General features: G+C 38.0%; 1 pseudogene; it reads left to right on the top strand.

Moving 5' to 3' along the window:
• Positions 1–1,887: 1,887 nt before the first annotated feature.
• Positions 1,888–13,798, top strand: part of LOC122064528 — a 15,105-nt pseudogene continuing 3,194 nt past the window's right edge.

Below are 13,798 nucleotides of genomic sequence, written 5' to 3'. Positions count from 1 at the left end.
TTTCTGGGGCATTTTCTTTGCGATCAGCATGGGAGGAGATAAGGGGGAAAAATTAGAAATTCCCTTGGTTTTCTATTTTATGGAAATCCAAGATTCAGCCTCGTCAAGCTGTGTTTGGTTGGAGGCTTGCTCATAACCGGTTACCCACGGATGAGGAGGTGCGCAGAAGGGGTGTGATGATGCCTTCTAGGTGCATTTTGTGTGGTCACGCAGAAGAATCTATCCCTCATTTATTCATTCATTGTGAGTACACCCAATCTCTGTGGAATTCTTTTTGTGATTTATTCGGTACCAGGTGGCAGCCCCTTGATAGAATGGGGGACATTTTAGCATGGTGGAAACGGAAAGGGAAGACTTTAACCTTTTCAACTGTGTGGCTTTGTGGCTTTATCCTGATCCCATATGCTGTCTGGATGGAGAGAAACGCTAGATATCATGATGGTGCAGCTCTTCATTATAAACATATTTTTGCTCGAGTGAAAGGAGAAATTTGTATGATTTCTAGTGTACATCTTGGGAAACCCCTTTCCATCCCGGATCTGATATGTGCTAGAAGAATAGGAATTCCTCGGGTTACAAGAACTCGTAGAGAGATTATTGAAGTTCGATGGTGTCTCCCATTTCCAGGATGGATTAAGCTAAACACTGATGGATGCTCCTTGGGTAATCCAGGGAAGGCCGGAGCAGGCGGGATTTTTAGAAACGAGAAGGGGGACAGCCTTTTGTACTACAGAGAATATGTCGGTATCAGAACAAATTTTGAAGCGGAATTTTTGGCAGTGATCGCTGGTCTTGAACAGGCAAAGATAAATGGTTTTCAGCATCTTTGGATTGAATGCGATTCTACGGCAGTGGTGATCCTTCTTTCTAAAGGTTTAATTCCATGGTTTGCTCTACAACAATGGAGGAGTCTGTTATCTTTCCTGAATTCAATAAATTGGAAGGTGACGCATTGTTACCGGGAGGCAAATGTGATTGCTGATTTTTTGGCAAAATCATCAGCGAGATTTGAAGTGTCGTATCCAGTGGAAGCTTGGCCTCGGTTGGTTTCAATGGAATTGGATTTGGATGTTAACCAACGTCCAAGATATCGCTTTATGAACTTATAGATTTTTTATTTAGACTAAAATTTAAGGGGGCCTTTTCCTACTGATGCCAATGCCGAAGGTGGGGCTGGTCAAATTTTATCTTAGTCTATTTCTTGTATGATGGTGGTGATATCTTCTTTTTCTTTTATATTGGGATGTACATTCTTTATTTCTTCTTAATACTATGAATCTTTAGCGAAAAAAAAGAAGCAAGATAGATAAATCGGAAAAGGATGGAATATGTGAATAATACATATCTGGCCTTGCGTTGAACTTTCGGGCTCTCCCCCTTGTGACAAGTCATCTTCGTTTACCTGCCCGTAGTGTTCGGGCTCTTATGTCACCTTGTCACAGCCCTTTGGAACAGCCCTCCCTTTGAGTCTCTTCATCAGTAGGTCAATGGTAAGTTCAGAGTCATCAGTTTTGGCAATTAGATCATAGATGTTGGTGAATGTTCCATTGTCCTGTAGTTCCAGGTGAGTCCTTTTACATGGCCTAAATTTGGGTGCATCTTGGCCAGTCATGTTGAGCTGGTTCAAGGTTGATTTCAGGGATGGGAAGTTATAGTTAATGGTGACATGATTTGCATCGTTAAGCTGGCTGAAAGGGTTTTGGTATTGTTTTTTGGTAGCTGGAATGATATCTTTCTTTGGGAGGAATGGTTGTCGACTAGTGGTTGGCCGGTTTGCCTCTGCAGTATTGGATTTAAGTGCAAGACCAGTGGTTAAAGGGGGAATATTGGGGGGCAACCCGCGACAAACGCTAGGTTGTTAGGAAAAGGAAGATTTGGTCGGTTGACATGGATGATGTTGCAAAGGTTGGTGGTAGGGGTTGGAGACATGAAGGCTTGTAATCTGCCTTCGGTGGGAACGCTTGTCCATGTGACAGAGTGCCACCAAGCGTGGCCATCGAGACAAGCGCCATCACCGGGAAAGAGGTTAGCTCAGTATCTATGTTGACAAAGGGTCTTCTCTGGTTGACAAATAAAGGTTTTGTTTAGGCGTCTTTGTAAGGGAGAGGGGTAGAAAGATCATATGGCTTGGTTACCTCAGGGCATATCTCCACATGGTGGGTGATGCAACCACACCAAAAGCACAACGAAATTAACTCAAATTTGAAGTTCACAGAAATGGGTTCTCCATTGTAGACATTGATGGTGGAGTTAAGACACTAGCCGATTTTTCTTGACAGCAATTTTCACTCTTGCAGTGTTGGAAGGAAGACCGATTTCAAGCAGGTTGAGGCTGAGGTCTATAATTTGCCCCATGCATGACGCTGCGTTACGGACATTAAGGAAGGAGAAAGCATCAGCAGGAATGTTTTCGATCAGAACCCAGAGAGATTGAGAAATTTTCCTCTCATTTTCTCAGATACTCACTTTCGCACATCGAGACCTTTTAGGCTCTCAGTTTCGATTTTAGATAATGAAAATGATGATGATACGTGGGGCCCACAAGCAATGGATTCTTTTTGCTTATGGTGGAGGGTGATAGTCAGGAATTAATTTCTTGGTTGCATGATGAGACTCAGGAGTCAACACTATCTATTCGATGTTTACAGATATTCGTCACCTGATCTCTTATTTGGATCAGTTTTATTTTTTATTTTTTTTATTATTTTATTATTTTTATTTTTATTTTTTATTTTATGATCCAAGGGAAGCTATTTGTATCAGGGCTCTTGTAAAATGCCAGATTTCAGAAACCCATAGTCACGGCTATAGTGTTAAAATGAAAATTTCACCTTAGGGGTATAATGATAATTGTATTGGGCAATCATTTTCAAATTTATTATTTAGTAATTGAATGTAATTTAAAATAAAATGATATATCATAAAAATACATATGTATATATATATATGTACATATGAAGTTGTAGCTTGTTGGTTGGAAGTTAGTTCGCACCTAGGAGGTACTAGGTTTGACTCTCCTATGCACCATATTTATTTAACTTATTTATTTTAGACTTTTATAACTTATAAGTGTTAGTTTTAAATTTTAAATTTGAATTTTGAATTTTGAATTAGGAAAAGGGGGTGAATCGGCCAACCTTATATGAGTGGTATGAAATGTTAATTTGGCAAAAAAGTGAGGTGATTGATGCTTATCACAACTGACCATCACTAACTAGTGAAGATTATTGACTACCTAGCCTACAAGGAAATGTATTATGAGAAAATAAGTTATCTTCTTATATGGATTAGGTACATAAGATAGGATTTAATAAAATTTGGATATTTTATCTAAAATGCAAGAAAATTAGAAGGTTTATCTTATAAACTAAATTAAGGGAAGGGAGAATTGACTTTTACATAGAAGAAGCAAGGGGGGAGAATATCTCACATTTTGGGGAACATCTCAAACCCCTAAAAAGTTGGTAGCAAGAAGAGAAAGAAAGAAGTAGAAAAATAAAATAAAGAAAAGAGGAAAGAAAAAGAAAAAGGAAAGAAAGAAGAAAGGAAAGGAGGAGGAGGAAATAAAAGAAAAAGAAAAGTAAAGGAGGGCCATTCATGTTGGAGATTTCCCCCTAGCCTAAGTTTGTGAGAGAAAGTGAAAGTGAAAGAAGAAAGGAAGAGATTCAAGGAGACCCATACTTGTTGGGATTTGACTAAGGTTGCAATCAATAGTCTTTTTGGCTGTCATTGGGAAGACAAACAAATTGCAACAAAGGTAGGAAATCGATACCTATTTATATTAGAATTTGTATTTTATTTCATAGGTTTGAGGAGTAAGATCTTTTAGCCTATGTCAGGGGGGATTTTTCTTGGTCCAAATTAAAGAAAGATACATTCATTTAGATCTTACAACAACTCTAGAAAGTATTTGTACTTTTATTTGAAGAATTGCATGCTCAAAATTAGATTTTTGAGACTTGTCAAGTGGACTATAGGAGACTGGTTTGATATGTAGTGCATGTTAGATTTTTATAAAATTATGTAATAATGATTAGAAATTCAAAATATTTATTTAAATGGTTTTCATACATATATAGACCTCTACAGAATTTCATATTATTTTGAATTTGTTTTATATAACAAAAAAATAAGGATTTGGGATTGTTCTACAGAAGAGGCAGATTTAGGACGCAGTTTTGGGTGGACGCATTACCCTCTTTAAAAACTGTTTTTTGGCATGATATTTTTGGTACATATTTGAAAAATAATCATAGTCACCCAGGAGAAAGAATGGCTCATTTTGATTCTCGTAAAAGATAGTTATGTAATTCTTTCTACCATACCTTAGAAATGTACCAGATTCTGAATGTTGTGATTGGACCTTAGGAATACTCAACTTAGGAATATTTTTTTGATTAATTTTCTCACATGTGGTAGCTCCAAAAGTCTATTTTTATCCATAAAAACTTCCTAACCTTTTTTATTTGCAGAAGATGGATAAAATGTATTTATATTGAACTATTGTCAATTCAATCCAGTGCATATATGCAATGCATATATTAGTACTTGTATATATATTTCAAATGATTTGAAGACTGAATTAGAATATAAATCATTCAAATGATTTATATCTCTGTTAGTATAGTTTTACCTATAAAAATTCTCAATCCATTTGATTTACGAAAGATCGAGAAATGTATATTTTATTGGACTGTGATCAATTTTGTCCAGTGCGCATACCAGACTTTATGTCTATAATTCGGATGCTCTAAAATTGATCTAGAGTATGCATCCTTTTAATGATTTGTAGCTTAATTTATTACTCTAGTGCTATCGATAAAATTCATAGACCCATATGGTTTCTGGAAAAGGGGAATAGTAATCTTAATGCATTTTGGTCATTTCAGTTTAACAGAAATGGTCACAGTGCAGTACCCTATGTTAAGACCTATTTTGAAGAATAATTTATTGTATTTTAGGTCTACTTTAAAGATATATAATTTATTTTATATCTATTGCTTATATTAGATGTTGTGGAAGTAGAAAAATGTTAAATATAACACTGGACATAATTTAAAAAATATGAATGTAATGTAGTAGGTAAGCATATTTAGGGATTGTACACTCTATAGAAGATAAACTAAAGATCTGGTAATTATATACAAGAAATCGAGGTGAGTTAATTCATAGGCTTAACATGGTTGATATGCCTCTTACATTATTATGTAAATTGATATAGGAATTTCTCTCATGTTAATATGTGTGTTTTTATTATGTTTTGAAAAATAATCAAGTCATCTGATACATTTTTATTTAATGATATGCCATGTATGTATCATATGTCCATATTATATAAATATGATGTTATGCCATAACAGAATATATAATCTTATTAGGGACATGCATAAATGAATTGAAAATATGTTCCCATACCTAGAATTTTAGCTTTAGAACCAGAACTCAGACTACATCCTTTTCTAGCAGGGGGTTAGGTGTTGGATGAGGACAACAAAATATAGTTGAGGATAAGACCTCCCACAAGGGGAGCACACTATCCTCTAGAACAAAACAAAAATGAGGGCAAGGATGGAAATTCCCTTACTCCTCTAGAACTAGATCAAGAACTTTCACAAGGGGAGCTCATATGATCCCAGACCCGGTTCAGTCAGTCGGGGTTAATGAACAACCAGGTAATGCAAGAAATCACAGTCTTCAGATGATCAATAGTTATATTCCTCACTCTTACTAAGCGTGCACATGCAGTAGAATAAAGAGAGACCTATATCAAGTTAATTCTTTTAATGTCATATTGCATATAATGTTTCCATGTGTAAGATGTGCTTATTAATGCATGTACGATCGTATTCTTTGACTAACTGAGCTATCGAGCTCACCCCTTTATTAAAACTCTCAGACACAATTGATGGAGTATGTGAGTGCATGGATTACACTAGAAGCCAGAAGCAACAGGTTGTTGAAGAAGATTCATGATAGTTTTTTTTTTTTTTTATTATTATTCTAATAATAGAGACATTTAATTAAGTTATTATGAGTTATTAAATAATGGTGTTGGATGATACATTTTGATTTTATTTTATCTACTTCCCTTTGGACTATGTTTCGAAACATGAAATAAATAGCTGACGCCATCACCAGGTGTCGAAGTATTTAAATACTTAAGTTTGTGTTTTGATATATAATAGGCTTCCGCATATGTAAGAGAAAAAGCTGCTTGGATGTAAATAAAAAAAAAAAAATCCAATTTTTAGTCACATGCAAGTTAGGAAAAATGTAATCGTGAGATCCCGACAGTGTGTGGGGTCATAGTGGAGACGCTGTGCCGAAAGGGGAGAAATTGTGACACCCAAGAATACGGCAAGCACCAGAACCGCCTGGGAGATCGGTGACATATCTCCACCAGGAATACGGCAAGTACCATGAGATTTGGGAGATAGGTGAGGGTGTGCAAACTTTAGTCCCACACCACCTAGGGAGAGAACACTGGGCTAGTTAATAACCTCTAGTCTCCTTAACATGGCACAACGCGTTTTAAAGCCTTGAGGCATATGAGCCAAAGAGAACAATATTGTGCAAAGTTAATGGGGCTAGGGCGTTACAGCCTTATCTATTATGGATAGGATAATTAGATAATAAGAGTGCAGTCCGTTCTCTTCAATAGAATTTCTTACTAAAAAAAGTGGGGCAAGCGGTCGCTACAAGTCTCTTACTCTTAAGTCTTGTCTGTTCTCTCTCTCTCTCTTTCCACCGATAAGTAAAAGGGAAACCTCCATTTATGCGATCTCTTTTGATCAATGATCTTATCTCTATAGCCAACAAATAAGAGAAACCGATTAATAATCGGTGCAGTTTCAGTTTATATTTAAATCAAATCAAAGTTGAACCAAGTCTAACCGGTAAATAATTCATGAATGAAAAAAATTACACCTTAAGTGTAGTTCCACTGGTCCAAAGGTGCTGATTTGTTAACATATGTCTTTAGTGCGAGTCTCCTCACGACTGATATGTTATATGGGTTAGGAGTGACTGTTTGTAATCAGGGTTTACCCTTGGGTTTGAACTGTAAAACTGGGCAAATTCAAGGGGGTTCCTCATTAACCTTTAAAAAAAAAAAAAAAAAAAAAATGAAAGAAAGAAGAAGAAGTTGTAAAAACAATAATTTTTATCCCTAACATGTGATAATTGTTTAAGGGATATAAATTTAATGAATTAAGAGAAGATTTTCCAAAAAAAATAAATAAAGGAAGGAAGCTTAAATGTTTCACTTGTGTTCCAATTGTGCCACCTTTTTACCTCTTGTTAGGCCTTCTTTTTTATTTTTTATTGCTGCTGGTAGCTTCTCAATCATTATCAAACATTTCTTAGACCAGAGGTATAGATGGTATCTCTAGACTTATACCATACTATATTTCAGTCTCAAGTTCAATCATGTATTTATATATTCTCTCGTGTTTTCTGCCTTCAATTTCTTCTAAGAAGAACTTCATTTCTCCACTAGATTTTTGAAGACTTAATTTTATCAATTTCAATCAAGGATTTAGTTATTGTTATTTGTATCGATATATGTTAATACCTATTCAGATCCGATTGGATTGATGTGAATTTTTCACTTTTGCCTTTACAACACGACTGATATCACTGATTCAATACCAATACTTAGAACCATGATTTCAATTCTATTTTGGTTTAAATTCTGACACCCAAGAATATGGCAAGTACCAGACCCGCTTGGAAGATCGATTAAGTGTCCCACCAAGAATACAACAAGTATTAGGGTGTTTGGAAGATTAGTGAGGGGTGTGCAAACTTTAGTCCAACATCGCATATGGGGAAATTATTAAGTTTTTTTTTTTTTTTTTAGAATTATTAGACTAGTTGATAACCTCTAAACGTCTCGATTTGTATGAGCAAATTCGAATGGGTGAGATGGGTTTGCTTCTAAGGAGAATCTATGCGTTATCCGGGAAAGAAATTAGATTGAAAACCCATCTGTGGAATGCTAATTTTAGCTTTATTAATCGGATTGTGACGGGAAAGAAGTTTTCAGATGAGCCTGGTGAAGCGTTGGAGGAGCTGAAGAATATGTTTGAAGAACTGTTCTTCTTAAATGGGGTGTTGGATATTGGGGATTGGTTTCCTTTGTTGGGGTTCTTGGATTTGAAGGGATATGTGATGCAGATGAAGGATTTGGGGAAGAGATTTGATCGGTTTCTGGAGAAGGTGATCTCTGAGCACAAGATGAGGAGAAGAGGTGTGGAGATTTTGGAAGAGAACGATATGGTTGATATGTTGCTACAGTTGGCTGATGATCCTAATTTGGAAGTGAAGCTCGATAGTACGGTTCTTAAGGGCATAACGCTGCTAAGTCCCAAGAGCTAATCTTTACTGTTTTTCACTCTGATTATTATTAGAGAAAATTGCACTGCCAACCGTTGAACTTTGCCCCTTAATCAATGCCCTCCCCTGAATTTTTCAAACTGACTTAGACACCATTTGTAGATTTAAAAAATTACAAATCCATCCCTACCATTAACCTTCTTTGTCAAGTGATGATAGAACTGTTTGTTTTTTTTTTTAAAGGGTCAAAATACCATTCACTTAATGTGACATTACTAATTTGCCCTTGACACATCTTCTATTTCAAATCCAACAATTCCTTCTTTGGACAGCCGCTAGGTTCTGGTGAAAGAAGGGGCTGCGGCGATCTCCAGTCCTCCGGCGAAGGTTTTTGCCCAGCCCTCCCCTCCAATCCCTTCACCAGATTTGCCGTTGCCCATCCTGATTCACCGCTACATGGATCCACACAGAAATTCCAATTTGTCTTCCCCAATGATTTTGCTATTTCTTTCAAATATTCACAGCAACAATAGAATTAGAGAGTAGGTATTGAAAATTGAAGTCCCTCTCTGGACTCTGGAGTCTCGCAAGGAAATAAATTATATTCTCTTGACTACTTCATTCAAGGAGAAGAACATGAAGATTAGAAACAATGTTTATATGTAAAATCATGAATCTGTGGAAGAAAAATGCCAACTTCCTCTTCATCTTTGAGTTAAACAATGGTTACAGACAAGTTTAATTAACTGATCTGTTAGCTTCTGGAGACTTTTTGTTTTAGGGCATCATGGATGATCTTAGAAAAGCTGCTATATAGAGCAATTAGGATGGTTAATCTGTTCTGAAATCATCCCAAAAACTCGTTTAGGGAAAGACACCAAGAAAAAAGGGGGAAAAAGAAAGAAATGCTAAAGATCGATATTGATGGACGATTAAGAAACTCAATTTTTCTTCCCTTTCCATGATTCAATTTGAGCTTTTAATTCTACTCTAGAGCTGCAGAGTAGAAAAACAAGTGATGATGAGGGGGCAGTCCAGTGATTTTCCTAGTTGACAATTTTTAGGTCACAGAGGCAGAGCTTCTTCCCCATAACATCTTCCTCTTCTTCTTAGTTCTCGAATCTTCAATGTAACAACAACTCCCCATGGCCATAGATCCTAAGCAGATCAAGAACGGAAGAAGTAGAAGTAGAAGCAACAGAGTTCAGATCTTCGTAATTTAGTCACTCGTTGTTTCTGTAGTCTCTATTCTCTATATTGCTCGTTGGATTCGAAGACCTTCAACCATTCAAAATAGAGAAGATTAGAGAGAGAGAGAGAGAGATGTATAGAGTGAGAAAGGAGAAGCCCAGGCTTTAGAGAGTTCAGATCTTGGTAATTACTCCTCTAGAGAAGACGGTAAGGGCTGGTGGGTGGCGGATGCCACTTGAGTGCCTGACGTTTACAACAATTGAAGACGAACCTTCGCTTGAGGGAGGGCTGGACACGAACCTTTGCCAGTGGGGAGGGCTCGCCGGAGCTCCTTCTTTCACCAAAACCCAACGGCTGTCCGAAGAAATTTGAAGTCGAAGATGTGTTAAGGGCAAATTAGTAATGTCATATTGAGTGGGGGTATTTTGGCCATTTAAGAAACAAACTAACAGTTCAGAGAAGGTTAACAGGGATGGATTTGTAATTTAAATCTACAGGGGATGTCTAAGTCATTTTGAAAAGTCCAAGGGAGGACGTTGATTAAAGGGCAAAGTTCAGAGGGTGGCAGTGCAATTTTCTCTTATTATTATTATTATTGTTATTATTATTATTATTATTATTATTATTATTATTATTATTATTTTTCTAATGACAAGTATCTAGGCCGAACTAGTGCTTTGGGCTGAGCCCACTACCGTATGAACCAGGTCATACCAGGGTTGAATGAGTGACATTCAATTTTTACCGAACACATTGAAGACCACTAAACACCCGGTTGTGAGCTTTATTTTCTACTATGTTTATTGTGTTAAAAGAAAAAAAAGAAGATAAAAAAAAAGATGGAGTTTTCTCACAGAATGAGCAATATGAATTGGAATCAGCTGAGTCCAATCTTGTTTCTTGCCATTATGGAGTGGGTGATCCATACAGTTTTTCTAGGGTTCATGCTGAATTTGGTTAATTCCGACTATTTTCATCAAGTTGGAATGAATTAGATTGGAATCAGCTGGACTGATTCAAATATTGATTCCTTGTTTAAAAATTGGAGGAGTCATTCCTTCACCGATGGTCATCATTGTAGTTGGATACTTGGATGGGTGTCAAGAACATTGAAGGGTATTTCAGACCTCTAACAAATAGGAAAAATGGTAACAAAAGTAGATTCATGGGTGTTTCTTTCATCATATGAAGTAAAACTTTTTCCAAAATCTGACGAATGAACTAAATAGAACCAACAGAAAATTAAGATCGAAACCCTAATATGTGTTTAAAAAAAAAAAAAAACCTTCCAAGGATTCATTTGGAGCGTAATAAGACTGGGTTTTACTAGAACCAGGCTTGCCAGCAGAAAAGGTCTTATTTTCAGTACTCATATACACCATTAAATCAGTATCTCATTGTACAAGGAACCAGGTCTCATTGCCCCATTTTACAGCTGTGCTAGCTAGGCTATTTCATGCCCAATCCCATGCACTTATATGTATGTAGGGTGAATTGAAAACTGGACTTGGAGCGCTGAGAGAGGCATGGAGAAGGGAGATGCAGTGTGGGCAGATAGGGTTAGAAATTCCGGCCATGATCCTGGGGGTGGGCGACCTCCAGACAAAGGACGTCAAATGTTGCTGACAGATTTTTGAAATCCTTCATTATTTTCTACCTCAGGTTTGAAGGCGGTTGATGGTGCAGAAGAAAGAAGGAAGGAGACAGAGGTTGAAGCAGAAACAACAAAGGCTCACGAAGGAAATACTATCTCGAAGAGATCCTTCTCCACAGTTGTGGGAAGTACCCTTCCTGATGTAGATCAGTTGCCAGATCCGATCCAAGTAGGTTCATTTACTCGGATTGTGATTCCTCAAGATGCGTATGAAGAAAGACTGGAAAGATTTAAATTTGCGATAATTGGGAGAGCGAATTTTAGATCTATATCAATGAATGATATTCGTAAGGAAGCGAAAGAGGGCTGGAATTTGAAGGGAAGGATTGCACTTTCTCCAATGGGAAAAGGATATATCCTATTCCAGTTTGAGCTAGAAGGAGACATGGCCTCCATATGGCGAAGAAATTTAATCAAAGTGAAGGGCCAATTCATTCGTTTTCAGCGTTGGAAACCTGATTTTGATGTGCATGCGGCAAATATACCCACAAAACTTGTCTGGATCAGATTTCCAGATCTTCCTTTGGAATACTGGCATGAGAAAATTCTTCTTTCTATGGCCAAGGGAGCAGGTAGGCCTGTGGCTCTGGATCGAAGAACAAGATCGGCGGCAATGGGTAGCTATGCGAGGGTGCAAGTGGAAGTGGTGTCAGGGATAAAAAGGGTGGAAGAGATACAAGTGGAGAGGAAGCAGCCAGGATCGGGTGAGGTTTTCTTGTTTAAACAAAAAATAGTATATGAAGATGGAATGGCAAAATGTGGATTCTGTAAAAAAATTGGACACTCTCTGTCAAAGTGCAGAGATAAGAAAGCTGCAGATGTTAGAGATAAGAGGCTTCGTGAGGGGGAGCTTCAGGCGGCGGTGACAATGGAGAATTCCGATGGTTCTGGGCGGCACTCGGTGGAAGGAGGAGAGGAAATGGCAGCAATCCCAGTTACCATATCGGGGCAGATTCTCTCCATAAGAAGAGAAAATAGAGATGCTGTTTCTAGATCTCAATCAAGGGAGGATTTGTCTAATATGGAAAGCAATTAAAGGATGGGGAATATTTCTGTGGTTCTTCCTTTACAGATGGATCCACTCATGGAAATAAATAAGGATGGGGTGGAGGTCAACCATAATATGATTGCATCAGATATGGATTTGAATATGAGGCTTGGAGCGGGAATGGAAGGGGAGCCTATCATGGATTTAGTTAGTAAAAATGGTGTGGTGATGGAAGGGGCTGATTGTTGGCATGCAGAGAATGAGATGGACGATTTTTAAACCGGTTTTGGAAGGGGGCGGTCTGAAAATCAGGCTAACTCGGGTCATGAGGGTGGAGGTAATATTGCTATGCTATCTCATAGTCAATATAGAAGCTCTCAGCAGCTAATTGATGGCGCGATGGTGGTTTTTCATGAGGACTTGAATCAGGTGGATAGAATGGCTTGTATGCGAGAAGGAGAACTTGAAAAAAGAAAGCAACAAAAAGGGAAGTACGCTGTGGTCTCTGAGCAGGCTTCCAGAAAATCAGATAGGCTCGCTCTGTTGAAGAGATGACTATGAAGGTTTTATTTTGGAACATCAGAGGTATAAGGAAGAAGGCTGCTAGATTAGCCTTAGGAAAAATTTTGAGGGATAATGCTCCAGATATAGTGTGTATTGCTGAGCCGATGATGGAAGTGCATGACTTCCCTAAGAGGTTTTTTAATAAAAATGGATTCGAAACTGAGTTCATTCATAATGAGAGAATGCAAAAAGTTCCTAATCTTTGGGTTATGTGGAAAAGGGGTCTCTCAAAGCCGATGGTTATTTCTTCATCGGAGCAGCACATTTCTATGAGTTCTAGCTGGAAGCAAAAAAAATTTTCCCTGTCTGTAGTTCATGCTAAATGCTTCAGGCAGGCTAGAAGGGAGCTGTGGGTTAATTTGACTGCTTCATGCCCGGGTCCAGGTATTCCATGGATGGTAATTGGAGATTTTAATGCCACCCTCCAGTCGCATGAGAAAAGAGGCCCAGGAGCTTTTAATATGGGATCGGCGGCTGACTTCACAGCAATGGTGGATGGATGTTCTTTAATTCAGGTTCCTTCCAAGGGCCGTAAATTCACCTGGACAAACAATAGGAGAAGAGGAAATGTAGTTGCTGTTCTGGATAGGACCTTTTGTAATGACTCTTGGTTCTCTGCCTTTCATGATTGTCACCAGGAAGTGATGTCTATGGGGGCCTCTGATCATTCCCCTCTTCTTGTAATTTCAGAGTCTTTGGTAAGGCCTAATAACTGCCCCTTTCGATTCCAGAGATCTGGATGGAATGAGAGCTTCATGAAAGTGGTTAAGGAATCATGGGAGGAATGGATTAGTGGTTCAGCTATTTATGTTTTCAGCCAGAAAATTAAGAGGCTGAAAGGTGCGATTAGGCCATGGGCTAAAGAAAATTTTCCGAACATTAATTTGGAATTGGAGGCTGCGCAGAAAGGGATGGAGGAAGTGCAGGGTGAGATTGAAATAAATGGGATGAATGACCAGATTTTTGCCAGAGAAGCGGATGCAAAAACCAGGTTGCTGAAAGCAATGGAGAACCATGAAAAGCTCTGGGCTGAAAAGGCTAGAATGAGATGGCGAACCCAAGGA

The sequence above is a fragment of the Macadamia integrifolia genome, chromosome 2 (assembly GCF_013358625.1).
Source record: "Macadamia integrifolia cultivar HAES 741 chromosome 2, SCU_Mint_v3, whole genome shotgun sequence".
NCBI classification, from domain to species: domain Eukaryota; kingdom Viridiplantae; phylum Streptophyta; class Magnoliopsida; order Proteales; family Proteaceae; genus Macadamia; species Macadamia integrifolia.
Note: the sequence above shows the minus strand (reverse complement) of the source record. Positions and strands in the feature narration are given on the sequence as shown.